The 23,627-nt window shown below is 38.6% G+C and overlaps 1 long non-coding RNA gene across 1 annotated transcript in view; it reads right to left on the minus strand.

The window, feature by feature from the left end:
• LOC118688430 (uncharacterized) overlaps window positions 1-20,337 on the minus strand; it is a 224,181-nt gene extending 203,844 nt beyond the window's left edge. Inside the window, exon 1 of the long non-coding RNA XR_004980469.2 lies at window positions 20,062-20,337. This is a non-coding gene — a long non-coding RNA (uncharacterized LOC118688430). The remainder of the gene's footprint in view (window positions 1-20,061) is intronic.
• Window positions 20,338-23,627: the final 3,290 nt, after the last annotated feature.

Genomic DNA, 23,627 nt, shown 5'->3' on the forward strand with positions numbered 1-23,627 from the left:
TATTCTAAGCCATTTACAGATAATTGTGGTGAAGTTTTTAAGTTGTCTGTACCTAAAGTTTGGACACAGAGAGGTCCCTCAAATTGCCAAAGTCTTGATTTGCATGAAGTAAACCATATTTGTTTTCAAAGTAAGATGTTTTCAAAATATTTTGCTTAAGGTAATAGAACAAACAGAGAACCTGTTATGGATCTCAAAGACATTGCCCTGGGGCTATTTTATTCCACAGCCATCTAATATAGGGACTTCTAAGTTCCTAAGCACCTGGAACTGGCTGCCATCACAGAAAACATATTGAGCAGATGGCCTGCAACCTGTTTCAGATTGCAATCTCCATGGACCTAAAACATTAATTTCAGTAAAATATGTAGTGAAACCTCACCAAAATGTGTGATATTTGTAAAGTAGGATCCCATTTTGAAACCTTTTTGAATCAACATAAGTTTTATTTTGATTTCATTGTGCTAACCTAATATATGTCAGGCATGCAACCCTAACCTATATCAGAACATCATATGCACCTGCTGACAGAGAAAAACTCACATATTAATTTTTTTTTTAAGACCAAAATAAAAAAGGGTGGGGCTGGTAGTTTATGAAAAATATGCTCTCTGATCATAAATGAGCATTCAGTAAATAGAACTAGATCAAACTTTTCTAATCTAAAGTAGAAACTTCAGAATTGTCCCCACATGTGGAGAACAGATCCTCAGCCCAAAACATTTTGTTTTTCAGATTTGCTCCTATTGCACTCTGACATTTGCTAATGTAAACAAGCAAGCTGACACATCCAATTTTAACTAGGATTTATTCTGAAGAGGTAAATTTAAAACTTTAGGATCTTGATAAGCTTTCAGCACAGTGCAGCTGCTCCCATAAAGATGTAGTGCAAGTGTACTGCCAAGTCTTTAGTTTGGTTTCAGATATATGAAGCAAACATAAGAGGTTTAAACAAATGGACATTTATTAAAGTTTACTCAAGGGTCATTTGGACTGAGCCATCATTAGGATTCAGTGGTACTTTTTGGTGTGGGCATCATGTTTCTGGCATTGTCTACCGAAACCTCAGCCATAAAAACATGAATAAAAATCCTGGGGCCATCAGATATGTCCAAACAGAAGTGAGGTTTTTGAAATTAATATTCAGTGGTTTTTTTAGCTTTTACAAACATATTTTTGAAAGTGTTTCTTTTCTGATAGCCAGCATTACAGCCTTAACTATACATAAGTAATTAATAAAGATATCTGCATGCCAAACATCTGGAACAAACAGGATTTCAGCCAGGCAGGAACAACTCACTGCATGAAGGTGCTCTGGACTCCCCATGGGGCAGCCAGCTGACCTACACAGAGTTCTGGCTGCCAAACTGTGTCTTTTAAACAAGTTACACAGCAAAGGAGACTCATTCCACTCCTGCACTCCCCAAATATTTATCCATTCTCCTTAATCCTCATCCTGCAGCCAACAGCTCTTTGGCAAGATGCAAGGCCAAAGATGTCAGCCCTCAGCTGTCTCTGGGAGGCCCACACGAGCTGCAGCCACTTTTTTTTTTTTTTTGTGTCCTCATAAAATCCCCTCTGACTTTGGGGTTGGAAACCAATCCATACCCTTTGTAAGCATTTCCACACTTCCATCAGAAGTAACGAGCAGCACAAATTCCCTCTGTCATGGTCCCTCTCTTCTGGAAAGACACCAGGTGACTCAGGGATCAGCAGGTGTTGCTCTGGAGAAGAGTCACCAATGACCAAGACAGTTGTGAAGCAATGTACCTGTGCTGCCCACAAAACAGGATGATCAGGGTTGGGAGACCAAGGAAGAAATTACACTAGGACTGATTTAGAAGAAAAGAAATCCATATCAAAGGAACAAGGTTTCTGATTTTCTGATTTTACAGTGATGTCAGTCAACTACACTGACTTTTACCTGTATTTCAGATTAACCTCCCCTCACATTTCTGATTATTGGCAGTTCATGTATACTTTCCATTACATGAAACTTTTCATGCAGTTCTCCAATTTTATCAAACCTTTATGGTACACCAGCAAAGTAAAACTTGCTTTCATAGCATGTCTATGGGTGTGCCTTTCTCCTCTGCCTTGTTAGTGTTATGACAAGTCAAACACACACAGGCTCAGAAAACAGATCTGTTCTATAAAGTAATTTTACTTAGTTTTAAAACAGTAACTTTGTGTTATGCTTAGATGTGAGGACAGATTACTATAAAAGTTACTTGAAGTGGTGTAAATTATTCCATGGCAGCACAGCCCAGCTACAAAATGTGAACAGTACATAGACAAATAATGCATAAACTTTAGATTGTATGAATAGATATGCTCCACTCTTCTATTAAATGTTGGTGTCATAAATTAAGTCACTAGATAGGCTGTTTTGTGGAGTTAGGAATTTGTAAAGGACTACTTATTATTCTATGATAAACTGTGTAAGGAGGAGCAATAATGAGTCCTAAAAAGCAGAACCTTTACCTGAGTCCTTGGTATGCTTTACATTTTCTGCTGATGCCTGTTTCCAGTTACCTTTTTAATTCCTACAGTTATATCAAATTCTGCCTTTCCAAGATGCAGCTAACTCAGCCTGTGAGAATGCTCAGCAGACTTTTTAGCTGAGCAGCTTGAATGTTTATCATTAAACTGAACTGTCCATGCTCAGTAGTTTACAAGTAGTTTACAAAAAACAAAACTCAGTCTCAGAATGAACTGTTGCAGAAATCCCTGTCAAAATTGGTTAATCTCTTCCCTGTTTTAGCTACAGAAATTAAAAAAAAGAAGGGTTAAAAAAAAAAGAAAACACAAAGTATCTGTTAAAATATTGCATTTTTCTCCCTTGTCTCCAAATCAGGGATGTTATAATTATCACCCAACTTCTTCCTTAAAGCCAAACCAAAACAAACAAAAAATCTAAATCAAATAACCCAACAGCTACAAAACCTCACTTTCTGAAGCAGAAAACACTTAATCTTCTGAGCTTCACAGAAGTTACAACCTCTCAAATACTGTATTTCAAGGGAAAACTGGAAAACTCATCAAATTTCAACATCTATTACCTCTATCTCATTCACTACTACAGTGTATCATTTAGGAAGTGTGTTAGAGGTGTGTTATCTCAAGTTCCACAGCACAAGTGTATGCTGAAAATTTTAAAGATACCTCCAACAAAGAGGGGAAAAGGAGTAGCTTTGCTTGCTTTGTCACTTACATTGACCTATTTAAAAAGAGCTTTCACAGTAATTTAAAAATAATCAATCATTTAAGGACAAGCCAATCTTTCTATTTACCCAAGCCAGACAAGGATTGTTTTTCTAATTTCATAAGGACTCATTACCTGGTAGATGAAAAACAAAACATAAAGCTAAAGTATAATACAAAAAAGCCCAAAACCCACACATGAAAAAAAAAAAAAAAAACACCCCAAAAAGAAAAACCTGAGGATTTGTTTTATTTTACTTCACATATAGTCTGGAGAGCAGATTTGCAACATTGAAAACTTACTACTTCTCAGCAGTGTAAAATACATTTGTGCATGCCTCAAAAAGCCAACAACTTTGCATTAACTAATGGCATCTCTTTCAATTGTTCATCTCCCTGACCTGCTTTGCTCCAATGAGTCATCATTTTAATCCTCAAGTGCTTCTGCTGCACTCACAGCACAGCATGTAGATACCATCTGCTTTTCAGCTCAAGAACTGCTACAAGAAATCACTTCACACCTGCCAGCCCAGTAACTGAGATATTTTACAAGAGGCTGCTGGTCTTGCTCTTTCTAAAATACCTTGTGCTGATCATTGTGTTCCCTTCCTGAGAATGCTCCACGTCAGAGCAGGGGGATATGGAGGTCTGGCAAGGAGAAGGCGGCAGAGTGTCCCATTCCTTGTCCCAGCATGGTGGCCAGGCAAAGCCAGCACATGCTGGAGCCACCTTTGGCCACCACTGAGGCTGCTGGAGGCATTTTTGGGCTGGCCCCCAGCACTGCAGGGCTGATGCCCATCACAGAGCTGAGGATGCCTCACCACAAACCACATAAAACAATGACACCTAAAAAGCCAACCAGCATTATAATTGCCATCTTAATCACCACGTCCATCACCCTCCTTCCTATCTCCCCTATAATCCTTACCATCACCTAAGAAATTTAGGATTACCTAAACCAAAGGCCTTCAAAGCCTTGAACAAGAGTTAAACCCTCTTAGTTTCTGCTAAAGTCCACAGGCCATTGCCCTGCATCCCCTAAATGCAACTCAGATGCTTTAATTAAGCTAGGACCTTCCAATGCCAATGCCTGGAACCCCTGTGGGCAAACAGCGCAGGGCTGTGGTGGCCCATGCTGGGCCTGGCCCCAGGGGACTCCTCCAGATCCAGCAGGGAAAATTCCTGAGCTCCAAGACAGCACTGCCACCCCTCTGCTGTCCCCATCCAGCCAGCACTGGAAGGACCCAGAGGGAATGATCCAAACACCAAGTGATGAGTACCCATGTCCCACTGCTCCAGGACAGGGTGTGGCAGCCTTCATCACCCTCACGTGGAGAAGCAGAGGGACAGGCACTGATCTCTTCACTCTCATGACCAGCGATGGGACTCAAGGAAATGGCAGGAAATCGTGTCAGGGGAGTTTTAGATTAGATATCAGGAAAATGTTCTTGCCCCAGAGGGTAGCTGGGCACTGGAACAGGTTCCCCAGGGCAATGGTCACAGCACCAAACCTGACAGAGCTCAAGAAGTGTTTAGACAACACTCTCAGGTAAATGGTGGGATTCTTGGGGTGTCCTGTGCCAGGCCAGAAACTGGACTCAATAGTCCTGATGGATTCCTTTCAACTCTGCATATTTTATGATTCTAAGGTGGCCCATTGGCCTCACATACCTGGACACTTTCCTGCTTCCCCTCAACACAGCAGCTCCCCCTCCCTTCTCCATGCCCACAACTCCTTCATGGCACAAGCCAGTAGCTCTGTTGAAGTTCCAACCCTGCTGCTGCTGGAAAGTGCATAACCACTGGCAGCAATTCTGCCCCTCCAGCAGCCAGAGAGCTAAAGTTTGTCATGGATGCCAGGTGGCCAAAAGCAGGGAGTCATCACCAACATCAGGTGCCACACTGCTGCCTGGCACAACTCCCTGCTGGCCACACTCACTGCTTCGCCCCTTAGTGGGACCCAGCACAGCTGCAACCCCTATAATCACACCAGACAACAGCTTTAGTGAAGGATTTCAAGAGAAAACTATAACTGAAAATAATAGAAGAGGCCACCTTCATTTCAAGAAAGGTGAACAGAAGTTCAAAAAATTCCTAAGAATACCTACTGAAATCAAGTTAGTTCAGCTCTTCTTTGCATTTGTTTCTACTTTAACACACAATTTGATATCTTGAGAAATTAGGTAGTTTTGTTTTTCTTTTTTTTTTCCCAATAAAATACTTGCTCCTTTCAAACAGAAGCTTTTAAGCAGAGTAAGCCTAACAATAAAAAAGTCTTTCTCTTCAGCTTAGCACCAGGGAATAGATTTCTTACATCTGGAAAGGAAAACAATAGCTTCTGGTGCAAGAGTGTCATGCTGGTAACATTGATACATTTCAAGAGGACTTTTCTCTCCCTCCTCTGAAGCCAGCCCAGGAAGCAGATTTCAGGTACAAGTCCCTTTTTATTGAAATAATTTATTTCTTGTTGCACATTTTCAAAGCAGAAGTACTTAAAATGGGCATAATCAGAGTTATCCTTGGAAAAAGGGTTGGGCTGCTAATGAATATTCCAAACCAGCATGATATCAGCTCTCCAGAGATAGCAGAGAAGGAGTACCACCCTGAACAGGGCTAGGCAGCAATGAAGGAAATTTAATCTTAAGTTAAACAAGATTAAATTCATAATGCACTTGAGATGAATATTTTATTAATCACACAACTACAGGAAATAATAGATAAAAATTTATAGTAATAATAATAAACATTATTAGAGAAACAGCATTATCACAGTGCAATCCCTCAAGTACGCTCTGTTCACCAGATTAAACTAGATAAAATCTAAAAGAAAGAGCACATACAGCCTCGGCACATTAAGCAGAAAAATGCAAATATTCAGTCACACAAAGTACAGGGAAAGAACCAAGTAAATTACCATTGGCAAGGACACAATATGATATTTAGGAGTCTGATTGCTGCTCCCAGACTCTGTGAGCCTCTGGGTATGTCCCTTCACTCTGATAACCAATTTCTATATCTACAAATTAAACAAGAGTCTGGGGTTCTCTTGGCAGAGTGAGAGAGTTTATGCTGCGGGCAACATTTCTTAAAAAGGCTTGGCACTAAGAGTGGACACGACTCCAGCAAACATAAGCTCCTGATGCACTGTCAGGGCTGAGGGGAAAAATGCATCCCCAGAGGCCTCTTTGGAAGGAGCCTGAAAAGGACTGAAGAACTTGGATTACCTCTATACTTGGTACTCAAGCTTCTGGTGTTGGAAGGCTGTATCAATGTCTGATGTGCACAATTCAAGAAACTCACTAAAGAGCCTCATGAGTAAAGGACCAGAAGAAACTCTTTAACACATTCCCATTTATCCTCAAAAATTATGTCTGAATGGATCACTGTCTATATCAGTTTTGACAGAAGGTTTCACAGGTAAAAGACAACACAACAAACAAGTCCCAATAGTCAAGTCAAGATCATACAGATAACATGTTCTCTGTCCTTCACCCATTTAAATCATTCTGAAATAATGATTTTCACTCTGAAAATAATAGTTCAAACAGGAATTCATTTAGGTTGCATATGCAGTGTTAACCTGAATGATCTTACATTTCTGGTTCTGCTTTTTCTTTTTAAGCTACAAGCATCCACTACACGTAATTATATTTATGTATGATATGATATACTTAGGCTTATGCAATTCAATAGGCCTTGTAAAACAGTCTTAAAAGCCTAATGAGAAGTCACAGTTGAAGAGTACTGTTGACAGGAATTCTGGCTCCTTAATACGATGTGGTTTTCATATTGATGAGTTGAATAATAAAAATAACTTTTTCCTTCTTATGTTTTAAATTAATGGAATGGTAAAGAATAGCATACATTACAGCATACTAAAGTTGGCATACACTGCACAGTTGAGACTCATATATAAAGATGTGGAAAAGGGGTGGATGATCAAATGTAAGGGTGACCAAATAAGTTCTTGAGGAAAAACTCTGTGTAGGAGCAGCTATCAACAAGGTAAAGCCTCACAAACCCAGCTGCAGATTTTCTCCTCATCTAAAACTTCTCTGTCAGGTCCCTGTTTATACTCTCCAGCTGCTGCCTCCTTTCCTTGCCACCCGAGGCCTTTCCCAGCTGTTCTCCTTCTCATCCCGAGTCTCCACCATCTACATGCTCCAGCTGCTAGATTAGTCAAATGGATGCTATGGGCCAAACAGCCTATAATCAATTGGGTAACTCAAATAACTTCTTAATTTACAGGGAAAGAGAGGACCATACAACGTGTTGCTTTTAGACACAGCACTCAGATTACTTTATGTTATTCAGGTTTGTTATTTCAAAAATGGCAAAACAATAGGCTGCATTCATTGACATCTATTCATCTGTTGCATCACTCCAGTAACACAAAGCACTCATAAACCCTCATTAATTGGTGTTTTAGGGCAGGTTTATGGCTACAAGCATTGCTAACTATTACAAAGCAGAAGCAAAACTAAGCCTTTCCCCATTATCCCAGACACTACAAACATCAACAGATATTTACACTGTGGTCTAGCTGTTGATTAAATTGACAATTGCCATTTTCAGCTCTCTCATTTCTGCTCCATTTAGCATGTGCTCAGCTACTTTCATCTAGCAAGGACCAAAGAAACCAGATAACATTTTGAGACAATCTTTTTGAGATGATCCCTTGCTTTTATTTATATACATCTATATAGCCCATGTATTTCTATCAAAGACATTTACACTGGGCTAAAATCCATGCTCCATATGGATACAAGGTAATATATGGTTGTAGGTAAAACGTAGAAAAAAGAAGAATAATGAAAAGAAATCCAAGCCAAACATCTTTTATAGATCTTGCCATCAAGTACAACTGAATGAAAGTACATACAGAGGGACTTCATAGGTTTCTCTGAATGCATAGTGTATTGTGTAGACAAGCAGACAGCATCAGGGATGGATTCAGACTTCCAGTTTATATTTGGTTTTGCTCTATTACCATGAATCACCTTTGAAAAGGATGAAATTTGAAAAGTTTCAAATAAGCAGTGGTTCCTTCCTTATTACAAGACCAGGTTTGGGGGAAAGGGATCCTAATATCTTGTCTGCATTTGAATGAAATACATCAAGTTTCCCAAGTGCTTCAGCTATGTATATAAATATATATATTACAATATATAAAATATATATAATATATATAATACATTCCACATTTGCAGATGGTCTCTGTACTTATATTTAGCTTCATTGTCATCAAGAGTATGACAGCAGAATACTGTTCAAAGGAGTTGCTTTATAGATGCAATCAGGGATTTCAAATGGAGGCTGGTTTAATCACAAGTTCTGCCTTCATCAAAACCAACTTTTCTATTTAGGGAAACACACTGGTTTTAATTTAAATGCCACTGGTGCACAAAGGCTAATGCAAGACTAGCTGAAAAGATTTTAAGTGTTTCAATCTTATTGCAATAAATATTTTCGCTCCATTTTTTTTTTTAATTCAGCATGTTTAATTACCAGGCTTCTGTTATTTCTGCTCTTTATAGAGAAATTCTAGCAACACACTTCTAAGAGGGCTAAAATTACTCTCTATATAATCTACCCGCAGGGCTGTGATCTGAATAGAAACTGTGTTACTTGATTCATTACACAGTACGCTTCTGTTGTGCATGTTTTTCTCTGCCACCATATGACAGAAGTACTGGCACAGTTCTTTCCAGTTTATCAACATTTGAGATGTCCCAAGTGAACCAAATAAATTATTCTTTTCTTTAAAACCCAAGCAGCACAAAGCCAAGACTGAGTTTACCTACCACATTTAAGTTATTCAGATAAATTATGGGCATTTCTGTGCATCTCTCACACAACCCCTTGGGGTTTTTTTAAGATTTCCCTCAAGCTACTAACAAATGCCCCTGCATAGCATGACCTAAGCAGAGTTCAGTATCCATCTGTTTCTGATTATGTCAATTTATTATTGACTATGAATATTTTATATATAAAGATTCCTTTTCTCAGCCTTCACTCACTGAGTCTTTGCAAAATATTTCAATTTTATCTCTGTGAAAAGTTGCCAAGTCCTTGACTTTTTCATCACATGAAGTTCTGAGAACTTATCTGTCTCAAAGCCTCCACTTCTTCCAGAAAACCTATTGGGTACCAATCTCATGGCTTTCTTCTTTTTCAGGACACTCAAAGGCCTCTTCTCCCACACCCCAGGAGATTTTCCAGAGGGGTTCTACGTGATAAAATAAGCAGTTTCATCTCTCTCTCAACACCCACACTCAAGGGGTGTTCCATAGAGCTGCTTTATGTTTTTCACCTTTCCATACAGGTCTTCTTGAGCTACCACAAAACTGGAATTAGCAAAAAGGGAACTGCTGGTGTTTTGTTGTGCTAATGATGCCTGCTTGGAAAGGAAAAATGTGTGAAGCAGAAGTAGGACCGAGCCTTCCACAACGCTAACACGTGCTTCACCTACCTCACATGCACTTTCTGTCACTTTCAGCATTTTGTGGGAGAGTCACCTCATGCTTTTCCTGTGGCCTGCTTCCCTTAGGGGCATTCCTTGTGCCCAGCAGAACTGCCTGGTGGGAAAACAGCAAGAGCCTCTGGATAAGGGCTGCCATGAACAGACATGAAAAGGGAAAAAGGAAATTTAATAAAGTAATTTTACCTGCTGTATTGGCTGTGTATTGGCACACACAGTGCTTTTGCATGAGGATTTTCTAAGCCCAGAGCACATTAGTTTCACTCTGTGTGCATCAGTGTACCTTGCACAGATATATGGGAGTCCTAAGCCCATAAACAGCCTCTCTGGTTTACTGGGGGCTTCCTCTATCAAGAGCCAGCTGAAGCATGACTAGATGCCTGATCCATGGAGGAGGGAGGAGAAGGAGAAAGAAAATAATTTTCTCTTGCAATGGGACTTTTCACATTACTGAGCTACTGTAAGTATTGCACAACCTGTGGCTAAACACCTCTGAGAAAATCTGCATCCTGAACCCCCTGACTTCCAACATCCCAAAGCAGAGCTTTTGGAAGTCACACACGAAAGTCACACATGGATTTCAAGGCTGTTGGATGCAGGCCTTTCCATTTTTTGGTGCAGAAGCACGTGCAGTAAGCTGTAACCAAATATGTGCTTACATCTGGAAGCACTTTAAAAAGCGTGATTAAAATGTAAAAAAACATATGAAACACACAATTTTGCAGGAAGTTCTAACATCACAACATGCTGCTAAAAGGAAAAGCACACTACTGGTCTGGCCCCTGGTTATTGAGAGGACATAGAATTGGAGAGCCCTGAAAGGCAGAAGAACTTGCTTGAAAGCAATAATTGGCTATTGCATGCACACAGAATCTGTCCTTCAGAGATTTGCCAGGGTTTATCCACCAAAAAGGATGTTCAGAAATACCCAAAAAAGGAGCATTGAAAGACCTTCATATGCCACAGAAGACTTTATGCTCTGCTTTGCCAGGCGCAAGAATGGAAGATGCTCCAAGGAAGTCCCTCAAGCTCCCTGAAGAGGGGAAAAGACTGGAGTGCTGAGCACTGGAGCTGTATACATGGTAGATATTTGGGAATGGTCACTGTGGCTAAATCTGTTATCCAGCATTTCAAAGTACAATATACATCCTAATTGCTACCAACCTCTTAAATTCAGCTGCAAATTCCATCCAAATCGTGTTGCTGAATGGACTTCTGCTAGCAGTGACTTGAATCATTAAAATTTCCTGTTGCTTCTGGTAACATCGCCATTTCTTGCAAAATAAATACTTACAAGTAGTACCTTTCCAAAACAGTCCATAAAAGGCAATTGTTCCTTAAATGTGAAATATTTCTATTTTTCTCTTATAAATAAACTAGTGATTGCTGATGATCATCATCTGGCATTGATGTTCATTCAGCTTGTAAAACAAAAAGTGTGGTAATAGAAAAAGAGTTGGTGTTTTTCCTTATCTTGAATGACATTAGGAGAAGGAAAATTATCTCACACAAGCTACAGCACTTTAGAAAATCAAACCTATGTAATCAGTAGCATCATAAAAGTAGAGATTAATTTCCATTAATGAACCTTGTTTGGCTGAGAAATAAAATGCTGTTTTAAAAATTAAGTAGCAAGGATAGGCAAGCATTAATATTTTTAGTATTAACATGCTCATCTTTAGAAAAGACTAATCCCAAGTTTACAAAAGCCATTTGCAACTTGCCCAAGGTAAAATGGAATACGTAGACAGTTTAAATGTAAACAAATAGAAAATACTGAACTGTGTTCAACTCAAATTTTTGTCCTCTTCTAAACACATCTATGCTGACTTCAACCCCGCCAAGTAAAGAACCAAGTTCTGGCTAAATTCATACTTGGAAAAAGTAGGTTTCCTCCTAAAGTTTATTACCGTATTTCATATCTCTTCATCCCTACTTTACTGTTTATACAGAATTTAACTGCAGTTGGCCATCTCATATGAAAGATTAGTAGGAATCTGATGTGTTCAGTACAGTTTGTGAAGACTGAAATAGCATGTGATTTTTCCATGCACGATAAAATGCTCAATAAATAGAAAAAAAAAAGGCAAACAAGATGTTCTTGTTTGCCTATAGTAAGCAATTTACATCCTTTTAAGATCTTCTGGCATTTGGTCCTTTATTCTTCTGCAATAGCAAACCCAAGGTGTCCTGTAAGCACCAGATTGGATGAAACCTGCTTTCCTACAGATTTTTGCTCTTTGCTCTGTTATTCCACATTCTTTCTTCTCACTGCAAATGGCCGTATCTCTCCACATTGCTTATTACACTGTCACCTGGCAGGAGAAACTGTACTGTGATGAGTCTGGGACTGCACACATTTTGTTTGGCCACTGAGCCACTGCCAAGCAGAATGTATAACAGCTATGTTCTGCCTGCCTCTTCCTCTAAATTGGCACCAGTTGTGGGTTTTTTCCTCCATACACTCACAGATTTTCATAAAACATGATATTCATTGAGAATTTCACCTTTCAGATTTAACTGAGAGACACAAAAGGGTTTGAAACACATGAAGGAGGGAAAGAACAAAGGAGAACATACAAATCTTAGTAGAAGTCTCACTTAGAAAAGGAGAGTAACAACAAATATTTAGGATAGTACTGTTGATAATAGGCCAGCTCTGTGAAATCCAGATTGGGTTGTTTGGGGATTTTATGAAAGATTCTAAGATTAGGCTCTTAAATATGTTTTAAGAACTGAGATGAGGGACCCTGCTTCCAATAGAGCAGGAATACAGCATTTTACTTTCAAGTGTGATGTGCACCTCAATTAGCACTTTAAATTACAGGACTCTCACTTCCTGACTTTAGATATGCCAATGATCACCTACAAATGCATCCAAGCAGATGTAAGAAAACTACTCACAGAACACAGGTAAATTGACCTGCAAAGTTAAAAACAAACAAAAAACCCTTCCAGGTGGATACTATCAAGTTAATGTTAGCTAGAAAGCAACACGTTCATTTATAAAAAAACATAGAAATACTAAAAATATTTTAGCAGTAGGAAATTACATGTTTTAAGTGATTTGCCAAAAGGTACAAAGAAGTTAGATGACACCTTGAGATTGATACATCCAGAGGTAGATTGAAACTTTTAGGACTTAATGCTCTGGTAAACTCTGAATAAACCCTAGAATGACAGATACGGATGCAGTGCCACTGTGTAGTATGTTTCTGTAACAAAATCCCTATAAAATTATTACCTTTTCGAATATTTAAACTGAAATTAAGGTGTTCAGCCATGCCAATGTCTGAAGTTGAAAGTTCTTTCCATCAGTCCATAACTGGACTGTCTTAAGAACAAATTCCTCCACCTGAAAATAAGTTGGATGTACAACTGTACATATGTAGCACAATGTAGATAAAAGAGTTGAATTTTCATCCAAAGTTTCTGAAGTTTCAGTTTGGCCAGGTCAAAAAAACTGTTGTAATATTTTTCCTTTCAGAGTCCATGCCCAATGACTGAACACTGTCATGCATTGCTTTTGCTTGTCATCTTTTTTTGAGTTTTTTTCTAATAGGCATGCTTTGGAAAGGAGGAGTTTTGGTCAAATTTTACATGAAAGAGTGGTGGATAAACACAAGAAATAAAGCATGCCACCAACAAAATTGAGAAGACTGAATTTCGAATTATTTAAAATAAAAGATGGAAGAGATGGAATGAAGTCAAGATTTTGCGTGTCACAAACATACCATTCTCTAATACATAAATATAAATTATAAACAGGTATTGCTGCAAATATTTTCTATATAATTTTCTATATTTCTATAAAAAAAAGCAATTCAAAAGGTGAATTTGCTATGACCTGCCTGTAAGCAAAAATAAAATGTCTATATACTACATAATGTAGCAGTATATGGCTTGATTTTTAAAAACAAAACAAAATAAAAACAAAACCAACAGGTTTTTCAATATAAGTGGATAAAAAAAATAAAGAAACTTAAGTGTTAGCTTTGAGTTATGAGTTGGGAAGCGGCTACTGCCTGTCCTGCCAGAGAGCAGACAGGACCAATTAGCTGTGCTATGTCTACCAAGGATTCAAAGAATCATGGCATCATGAAGGGACCTGAAAGATCCTCTACTCCCAAACCCCTGCCATGGGCAGAGTCACCTCCCATCAGACCAGGTTGCTCAAGGCCTTTGCCAACCTGGCCTTGAACCCTTTAAAGACTGGGACATCTACCAGGGCTGACAATCTCCAGGGCAACCTGTTGCCATCTCACCACACTCCTGGTAAAGCATTTTTTTTTTTATCTAACCTAAATTTCTCCTCTTTAAATTGGTACCCATCAGTTCACAGCACTGCTGAGAATCACCTGGTGGTAATATCAGCAGAGATGCAGAAGTTGTTGAGTTATTGCAATTTCATGTATAGTGCAGGAGATAAAGAGGGGAAAAAATCCCCAACACAATTTTTAACCCTGCCTAGTCCTGCTGAAACTACAGTCTAGGAAAGCTTCATGGAAAAGAAGATGGAAAGAGCGTTCATACATTGTCCATGTGAGATGTTCCAACATGACAGTCTTGCTTCCTCTGTTTTTACTTCCCAGCATCCAGCTAAGTCAACTTCGGATACATGCTCATGGCAATTTCCTGCAGCACCCTGGTCTCTAAGGACAGGAGACTCAGTGTTATCCATATGCAATGCCCCAGCTTGTCTTAAGATCCAAGCAGCAAATAAAAAGAATCAGTGCCTACCTTGACATCTATTGCCAAAACATGGGTAATAAGTAGCTATAATTTAGTATCTTCAACATATAACAATTTAGATCTCTTTTTATGTCAAGCCCTTTAAAAATAGTCCACAAACCATCTGTTGATCACATTGTTCCAAAGGCTGTTTTTCAAAGACTTTTGTTGAGTTCGTTTTGTTTACTTCATTTTTAGAAGGAAAAATATAATGCATTCCTACTTCTGCTGCTTAAAATAATTTCAACATACTTCCTTTAACATGAAAAAAAAGGAAAACAAACAAACAAAAGAATCACCTGTGGTTTTGGACAATGGAAAAGTTCAGGCGAAAAAAAAAAGTTAAAGGATGAGCAAAGTGATAGAAAGCAAATGGTCTGATATATCTTAAAACATGATTAAGTTACCAGATCCAAATTTCTTGGTTGTCTTCCAGACACTGGCAGTAGATAATAAATGAAGAGGAAAAACAAACCCAGACACTGGCAGTAGATAATAAATGAAGAGGAAAAACAAACCACAAAGGAAAGAATTTGAGGAATACTACTTTCTCTATAGCATGAACTATCAATTTTTACAGTTTTTGCCTAATACTGATGTAATTCTTCTTGATGTCAGTGGAAAGGTAGCTGGACCTACAATGGATACTTCTGGAAAAAACCTTCTTTGTGAATTTTCAGCCAGAGTTTGAAAGAAGCTTTATGGGGCTCATAAAAGGTGCATTCTCGTTTCTACACAATTCAAAGGTATTTCTTTCTAACATAGGTTGATTCTGTCATGCTGCTGTGTCACATTTTGTATGTTTTTCTGAATAAATTTCTGTGCCAATCACTGTCTCTTCCATTTTCATTTTTTATATGCTATAACTTACTTTCCCCTACACTAAGGGCAGATTTTTATTTCAGGAATTTATTATACACAGACCGAAATAACAGATGCTCAGTGACAACCAGGCCACAATCATGAACTATTTATAAAACACAGACCAAAACCATAGGTAGTACTTTCAGAGGACATTGATCCTCAATCCAGAGGGACTGCAAAATCATGTCACCTTAGGAAATAGGTGATGGTACTTCCACCATAAAAACATACACAGTTTTGGTTGGCAGAGAAGTGGGGGGGAGAAGAAGCAGTGAAGGAGCACTGGGACACCTCCATCCAACTCTGCCACAAAGGACTGTTCTTATGAAGATGCATTCAGCTGCTTCTGCTTTTTGGAAATAATGAAAATTCCCAACAATAAAGGGACATTTACTTCAGTGTAGGGTCTTCTCTTTATCTTTTCCTTTATCATTTAACACAATTCAGTGTGCACTGTTCAAAACTGGACCAATTGCAGGTCTTTCACAGTAAATTTATGGTGCATGGAAGACATTTTGGGTTAAGAGGAGATGTGGAGAGCTGATGATGCAAATGGAATACTGTCACTCAAAATGGCCTAAAAGAGGGAGAAGAGTGTGCTCTTAGCAGTAGTTGAAGCTGTATTTGTTACCTACCTCTATCATGCTGCTGAATAAACTGAGGTTACATAATTAATACTACCACAGTCTTGGGGTTTTAAAGGTAATGTCAGAATTGGAAAGTTCATCTAGTTATTGCCTGAATCACCAAAAATTTCTGTAACAGAGAGGCAGGTATTTCAGAAACTGGAGATAGCACTGTATGTACTTCCGCGGTCGTGGACTTTGGCGTCACGTCCAGTAGAATACTGAGGAACCTTAAATCATTATGGTGCCACATTCAAACTCTGAAAACCATCATGAACACAGTTTTCAACTCCCTTGCTGGCCTCACCCAATCCCTAACAAAATCTTTGGATCTTCAACAGAGTCCCAAATAAAGCCATGGGTGATAAAAAGAATTTAAAGTGGATGGCTTGGTCAGAGGAGAGGCAGAGCAAAGTCCATTGATATCATGCATCTCCCCCAGAGCCAAGAATCAGAATTGCCAAAAGTCCTTCCAAAGGACAAGAACATTTAAAAAGTTGCAGGGATCTTGTAGGAGTTGAAAAAAAAACCAAAAAAAGCAACTTAACCTGTGCTCAAAAAATATTCAGAACCTGACCTGATGGATGTAACCATCCATCCTCACCCCTACCTGCACAGCTAGACAGAGAGAAGTATATAAGAGGATAAAGAAATATAAGAGAATGTTAGGTGGAAAAGAGAGGCTCCATATCACATCCGCCACTCTAAAATGCTGTGATCATAATTTTGGAAGGAACAGCCTACTTTCTTGGGTGAATTTATAACTTCAGTTATAAAACTGGCTGCCAGAAGTGGAAATGCTTCTGAACAAACCCAGAGAAAGACAGCAAAATTCCCAAGGCTCATCTCAAATCATTTTAGACAGGGTGGGTTTCTTCTCTCATGCCGTGCTCCTTCTACTTTTAGGTCTCCTCTGGTTTGCTTTTCAAGTTCTGCCTCTCTTATTACTGCTCCAATCCTCACTTCTGCTTCTTCTCTCTGATCATTTGCTTTTACTCACATATTAAAAGTACTTAAGTCACTTCACAGGCCAAATGTTTCTCCTTTCATCTCTTCTTCTTTACTCTTAATCATCACCTTTTGGGACAGTCTTCCGGTGATGGCTTGAATAAGTTGTTGGAAAGTAAAAGCAAACTGAAAGTTAATTTGGGTATTCCAAAGATCATGTTCCAATCTGATCATGAGTTGCAGCTGAGAAGATGAAATAAATTTCTATTTTTGGTTTTTTTATTCTTAAAAAAATTCTTTCAAAATTACTAGGAATTAACTTAGAGTTATTTCTTTAATTCATCTTAACAACACTGTAATTCACTGACTCCACAAATACTAAAATTCTCTTATACCTGCCAATTTTCCTTCATCTATTATTAGAGACATCAACCTGTCATGACAGCACAAACTAGTTCCTCTCTTTGAAAGAAAAATCAACAATTATTCTTGAATTTCCATGATTTCTATTGTGACTCTAAAGATATGCATAGGTGCCGTGCACACCTGCTTCTCTTATTATACTGATACCAATAAAAAGGAACAGATCTAGTAAATAAAGGGTTTCCTTCTTCCATACAGAACAGAATGAAACTAAAAGTGAACTTCCAAAATCACTTTCTACGTAATTCACAAAACAAGTCTATTTACTCATTGAAAAACATTAATAATGTAAAATAAAATACTTTCAAACATTTTGACCTTTTCAAAACTACTTTTTTTTTCAGTAACTGGTGTCAGGGAGAACTAAAAAAGACTGTATAATTATTTTAGTCTGAGCTCATGGTTCTTTGGATTTCTCTAAGAGAGAATAATAGTATTTGGAGATATTGATGTTTAAGCTTCCTGCCAGTCACATTAAGTTGTGCCAGCCCTCAGCCAGTGAGAATACCACGTTTAATCATCATTATTTCTGGCTTTCCTTGAATCGCAGAACACAACTACTGTGAGCAGATATTCTGCTTTTAATAATAGATATAGGCATAAAATCCTCAGTAAATTCTTCTCTTCCTCATTAAACCTTTTCCCCTTCATCAGGCTGATCATCAGAGCATGAAGAAATGGTTGATAATCCTCCAGTCTGGTGTCACAACAGCACTGGTGCATTATTTTGCCAGTGGAAACCCCGGAACACAGAAAGGATGGATCCTCTGCTCGTGTGCCTATGGAGGAGGTGAGCACCCACCTTCCCCTGCTCCCCAAGGGCCCCGTGACCACCAGGATTGAGGGGAGATCCCAGGCCTCCAAAGCTGACAGGAGGCCACCTTCTCAAAGTTTCTTTTGTGTAAAGAGCACTTCAGCAGGTATTCCTCACTCACAGCATGGCCAAGAAGGAAATAGTACATTTATGCTACCGAAGAGAACATATTTCTCTCCCTCAGAGCAAGCCTGAAACTCCAAAAAGAAAAGAACAGACTTAACTGAACTAAGAGCACAAGTCAAAGATTTTCTTGTGGAAAGAAATGCTTAGCCCAAGTCCAAATATACAGAAATTCAATTCAAAATAAGAAAACACAAAGTTTGAGGTCCACTTATGTTGCAACATTGCACTCAAATCTCTATTTCTTAGCATTTCTCTGGCACAACCCCCACTTTCTACTAGAACCATTTTCAAAATTGATGGGTGAACTCAAACTGGCAAATAAGAAAGGACACAATAGGTGAACAACATGACTGCACCTGAAAGGGACTCTAACATCTGATCAAATCAGATCTGAAACATCATCTGTTTTTTTCAAGCAAGCATTCTGCTAATTGTTAGGTGAGCATAAAAACAGAAAGACAGATCAAGAAAGAAGTAGTAACGTACCCTCTGTGCAGAGTTCATCTGACCAACTTCTTACATTGCATATTGGAATTATCCTATCAAATGGGGATTTTCCATTTAGCCTCAAATAACTGCTACCTAATTTTAAGATTTTTTTGTGCACCTGAATTATACGATAAAAATAATTTAATACAGAATCACACTTCTGCTGACGGAAAGCCAGACTCTCCTCTAAATTACAGATATCTTAAAACCTCACATAGAGAGTAAATTTGACATGCCTTGATGATTTATTACTCTAAATTTCATCCACTCAGCAATTTTCACAAACATATTTCTAACATTACTGTCAACATGAAGTGTTTAATTCTGTTGCTGTGCTAATGAAGGAGCTTTTTCAAACTCATAACTGAAATAACATTATAGCTCAGATCATATTTATTACCATTACACTAGATTACTCATGTATCTAACAAAACCTGCTCAAGAACTTATCCACAAGTGTCGTGTTTCCCTCCTTAAGCAAGTAAAATGTTATAAAAGCTTTATTTTCTGGATAATTGTGCAACTTACCTAAAATTTAGATAGCTCTCTGGTAATTTTGGAAATATGTATCAGACTATAAATCCTTTTTTCTCTCAGCAGAAATCAGAATCTCAGAATATTGTTTTAAGAAAAAAATACATGCATCACAACAAAGGAATTCAGAAAAGCTGCAGGAAAGCTTGAATAAATAAAATAAATATGGACAGAATAAAACTGGCCTCCTCCCAAAGCCCGAGTTTGTCAAAAGAACAAAGCACACACAAACAGCATGTAAAACCTAAATTCAAAATACATTTATAAAAAAGGGATGAGGACACATGTTTTTTCTATTTCAGCTTGAAAAATAAAGGGACACGGCAATGAGTCTTGCTGGCAGGCAGATAACTCATAGGCCCTGACCCTTCGACTCACCAGGAATTCAAACACAAAGCTCTTTTCATAGTGACCGTGCCATACATTCTCAAGATAAGGCAGCGAAAGAAGGAGCAATGGAAAGGTGCCACAAAGCTCAAACTGCAGAAAACTGCACAGAAATTATGTTCACTTATTCACCTCCATGCAGCTGCACACCAAATGCTGGCTGCACAACGATTTCTTCCCAGATCAGAAGCCATGCAGTGTGCTTTTAGACACAGGACCTGTCTCCTGAAGCAAGAAAAGCACGAGAGAGAGCAAGCAGCAAGGAAAAGGCTCTCCCTGTGCATTTCTGTATCGTTCAGAACTGAAGTGCACATCCGGAGAAATCATCTGGAACACAATGAGCTCTGCAGAAGGATCGCTGTGGTAAAACGGAAGGGTTTTTAGAGACAACACAAAAAGCTACATTTCAAAGAACATTTCAAATCTGGACTCACCATGAATAAGCAACAGTTGCCTGAAGTTAGTGTGTTATTTTCTGCCCTGTTCCACTGCACTTTTTGCCTAGTTGTCCAACACTTGGTAGCTCAGAGCTGCCACACAGAGGCCCCTTCCGTGATCTGGCTTATTTGCCTGTCAGTTTGAGTCTCAGCTTCTGTATGATGCAGCTGTGCACTTTGCTGAAGGTCTAATATCATTTCCATAAGCTTTCTCCCTGCCTGGAGCAAGCAGTTTGTTCTCCCTGCTCAATAAATACTCAGATCACTTTTCTGGTACTCACAGGGATAAAGCTTTAAGTTGTTAAGGAGTTCTTACTAAGTAGTGGGTGGAGAACATAAGCTCAGTACAAGGAAACTCTGCGCATAATCAGAAACTGAGAAACTTCCTCCCTTTCCCCCAACCCCTCCTCTCACCAGGCAAAGCTGCCAGTGCCTCCTTTAGAGAAATTTAGGAATGTAAAGGGAGGACTCAAAGGGGCCCAGTCAGACAAGCCTTTCTCAATCAATTAGCTTGCAGCCATTACTTGTGACCCTAGGTCACACAACATAAGTGTGTGGGGTGTGCCTTTAGGGGTACACCAAAGCTACTTATTAAAACTTACATAACCAAAAGTGTTCAAAATCAAATAACTCCAAAAGCTGGAAAATATTTTCCATATACCAGTTTTGAAGGAAGGAGAGTTTTGCATGAAGAAGAAATGCTGCTTTACTTTTCCAATAACAAATCATTTAATGCAGGAAACTAAATTTTTTTATACTCAAAAAAAAAGAAATGTGAGATGCATAAGCAGACTTTAGAGTGGTATTTGTTTTATGATTATGCAAAAACTAAATAATACTGGCCTGAGTGATATTTGATGAAGCACGTGATCATGTTTTTTAAAATAAGACTATTGTGTGTAGCTGCAAAGGCATAGATGTTTATAGGACTATTTAATTAATTAATGAAGTTCATCCCCTGTACTTCAGTCCTTTGCAAGAAGCTAGTTCTCAGCATTCAGATTCCATTCTTCATTTTAATACTCCAACATAACAAATTGAACAATTTACTTTTAGAAAAGTATAGAAAAGAATATTTGAACGCTGCATTAAGTTATCCTGCCCTAAACACACAGGGAAGAGAGGGTGAAACGTGCCACAATTCCCACACAACAAGGTTACACCCCTTGGTGTGAAGGAAAACTTCAAAAAGACCCTCAGCTTCATATCCTGCCAACCCAATGACATGGAGATGATGCCTTGGAAAAAACCATGAGGGAGTCCTGATTTGAAAAGCAGATCTATGACAACCCCTTTCTGGGCCAGGCAAGATCAATGCACTGCAGGGGCGATGCACTTTAATCTCCAGGTGCATCGCAAAGCATCTTTAAGTAGTGCCATAGATCAAGGCTTATACACAGAAAAAAAAAAACAACAAAAAAAACATTTTAGCCCAAACTTCACCATCTACTGAAGCTAATGGAGAAATAGCTACAAAAAAGCTCACAGAGGTCTCAGGGAAACACATAACCATGTAGGAAAGTAGTGGTCATGTAGTGGAGTTGATTGAGGGTGTTGTAGACAACCTGCAATCTTCATGTCCCTTCCCTGTTAAAATCCCAGCCAAACTCTCAGAACAGGCATCAGGGCTCGTGTTAGTTCAGACATTCATTCAAGAGATAAGATTGCAGTATCAGGGCCACTGAGTAAGCACGCTGGTCTAAGGATTTTACTTCTGTCTTGCATGTAAGACAGCATTTAATAAATTAGGTCACATTTATATCCTTGGAAAGCCCTGGCAGTAGAAATAATAATCATGAAAAGTTTAATTTTGAAAAAAAAAAAAAAAAGGGTTCAGGATTATGACACTGGACTGGGATTTAGGTTATTTGGGTTCTGTTCCCATCCGTGTTTCAAGTGGCCCAAATTATTTGGGACATTGCTTCAATTTCTGCATTTATGTCAAATTGCCCTTGTCTTGCAGTTGCCAAGCCTTCAGTTCCCCAAAGTCTATGAATAAAAAAAATGGATCATGATAATAATCTTCAGTATGCAAATCCCTTCAATACTGGTTCCCAACACATGGTCTGCATAGTGGAATTAGAGCAGGATTGAATATAAAATATTTACTGACCCTGGAGTTCTCAGTAACTGAAAACAAGAAAACTATCTACATCAAATCTTTAGAAATCTGTGCAATCTCCAGGAGATAAAAACAAGTCCATATACATGATTAACAATATAGGCTTTGCTCTTTCCCATTTAGCCCTCTAAGTGTAAGGTTCCTGGAAAGCTTACAGGGTTGGTTGCTTGAAACTCAAAAGGTTGGATTCCCTAATAGTAGAAAAAAATGGGAGGACTGTGCCTGTGGAGAGACAGGCTTTCTAGAGTGTTGCTCTCAGCAAGTGTTAAGAAAAGGAGAACTCATTCCATCTTTGTCCAGTCTCTGTGAACTTCCAGGCTGAAGCAGAGGAATTACCACTGATTCCAGGTTTCCCTTTAACCCACAATTTCCAAAGCAAGATGCATCCCAAGCAGACCACTTCAATATACGTTCACACCTTTCCTTTGGAAAAGTTGATATGGAAAATTTACAACACAAATAACAAAGAAATGTAAAGGATGTTTTTGATGTAACTTAAAACAATGCTTCCACACCAGAAATAATAATAGAATAATGGCTCCTCCTGGCACTGTTGAGTCCCCTGGCTAATGACTCTTCCTTTTCCTGACTGCTGGCTGCAAAATTACCACTCCATTGGCTCCACTCCATTGCTGCCACATTTCAGCCACGCAAAGGCAATGTGAGCCATTTCAAAATTATCTCTAACAAAGAAAGACACAAAGTTTGAATGAGATGCTCATGCTAAATATGGCAACCAGGAATATACAAAACTCCTTTAGCATTCTCAGGGTGTGGTGCTATGAGCAAGACTCCTTTTAATTAATGGAAGTAACCACCACCTTTAGTGTTTCCACATTTACATTCTAATAAGGATCAGCCCAAAACAGACTATTTCAGGAAAGGATAATAGAAGTTTTCATGTATTTTTCCACATTCTGCTCTCTTTCCTCAAAAGTAATTGAATTTGGAGGGATCTACCTAAACTAGCCACCTTTTTTTCCTCCTCATTTTGCATGTTCTTATAGACTTAGTAAATGCCCAGCTCCTTGGATCAAGGCATTTTCACACTTACTAACTCAGAGTCACCAAGGAGATTAAATGTGCAAGAATTTTATGTTTTTCTTTGCATGTGCAGATATTCAGACCTGGATTACACCCAAGTTCAATGTGATCAATATATGATCATGCTACATTAAGGGATCCTTTGAGAATAAAAGGGATTTCTTGTTATTTGGGAGCTTTTTTTCTGCACTGGTCAATAGGAAAAGCAACATTAATTCACAGAACTAGCTCTCCTCCTCTGTTATGCTCTTAAATGCAATCAAGGAAGATAAACTATGTTCAAAACATTTGTGGCAGAATCACATGTGTAAAGTTTATAGTGTTGATAGTGGTACTCAGCAGATATTCATATCTTAAGCCATAAGCACTCTACATTAAAAACAACTGCTCCTTTAAG

The sequence above is a fragment of the Molothrus ater genome, chromosome 2 (assembly GCF_012460135.2).
Source record: "Molothrus ater isolate BHLD 08-10-18 breed brown headed cowbird chromosome 2, BPBGC_Mater_1.1, whole genome shotgun sequence".
NCBI classification, from domain to species: Eukaryota; Metazoa; Chordata; class Aves; order Passeriformes; family Icteridae; genus Molothrus; species Molothrus ater.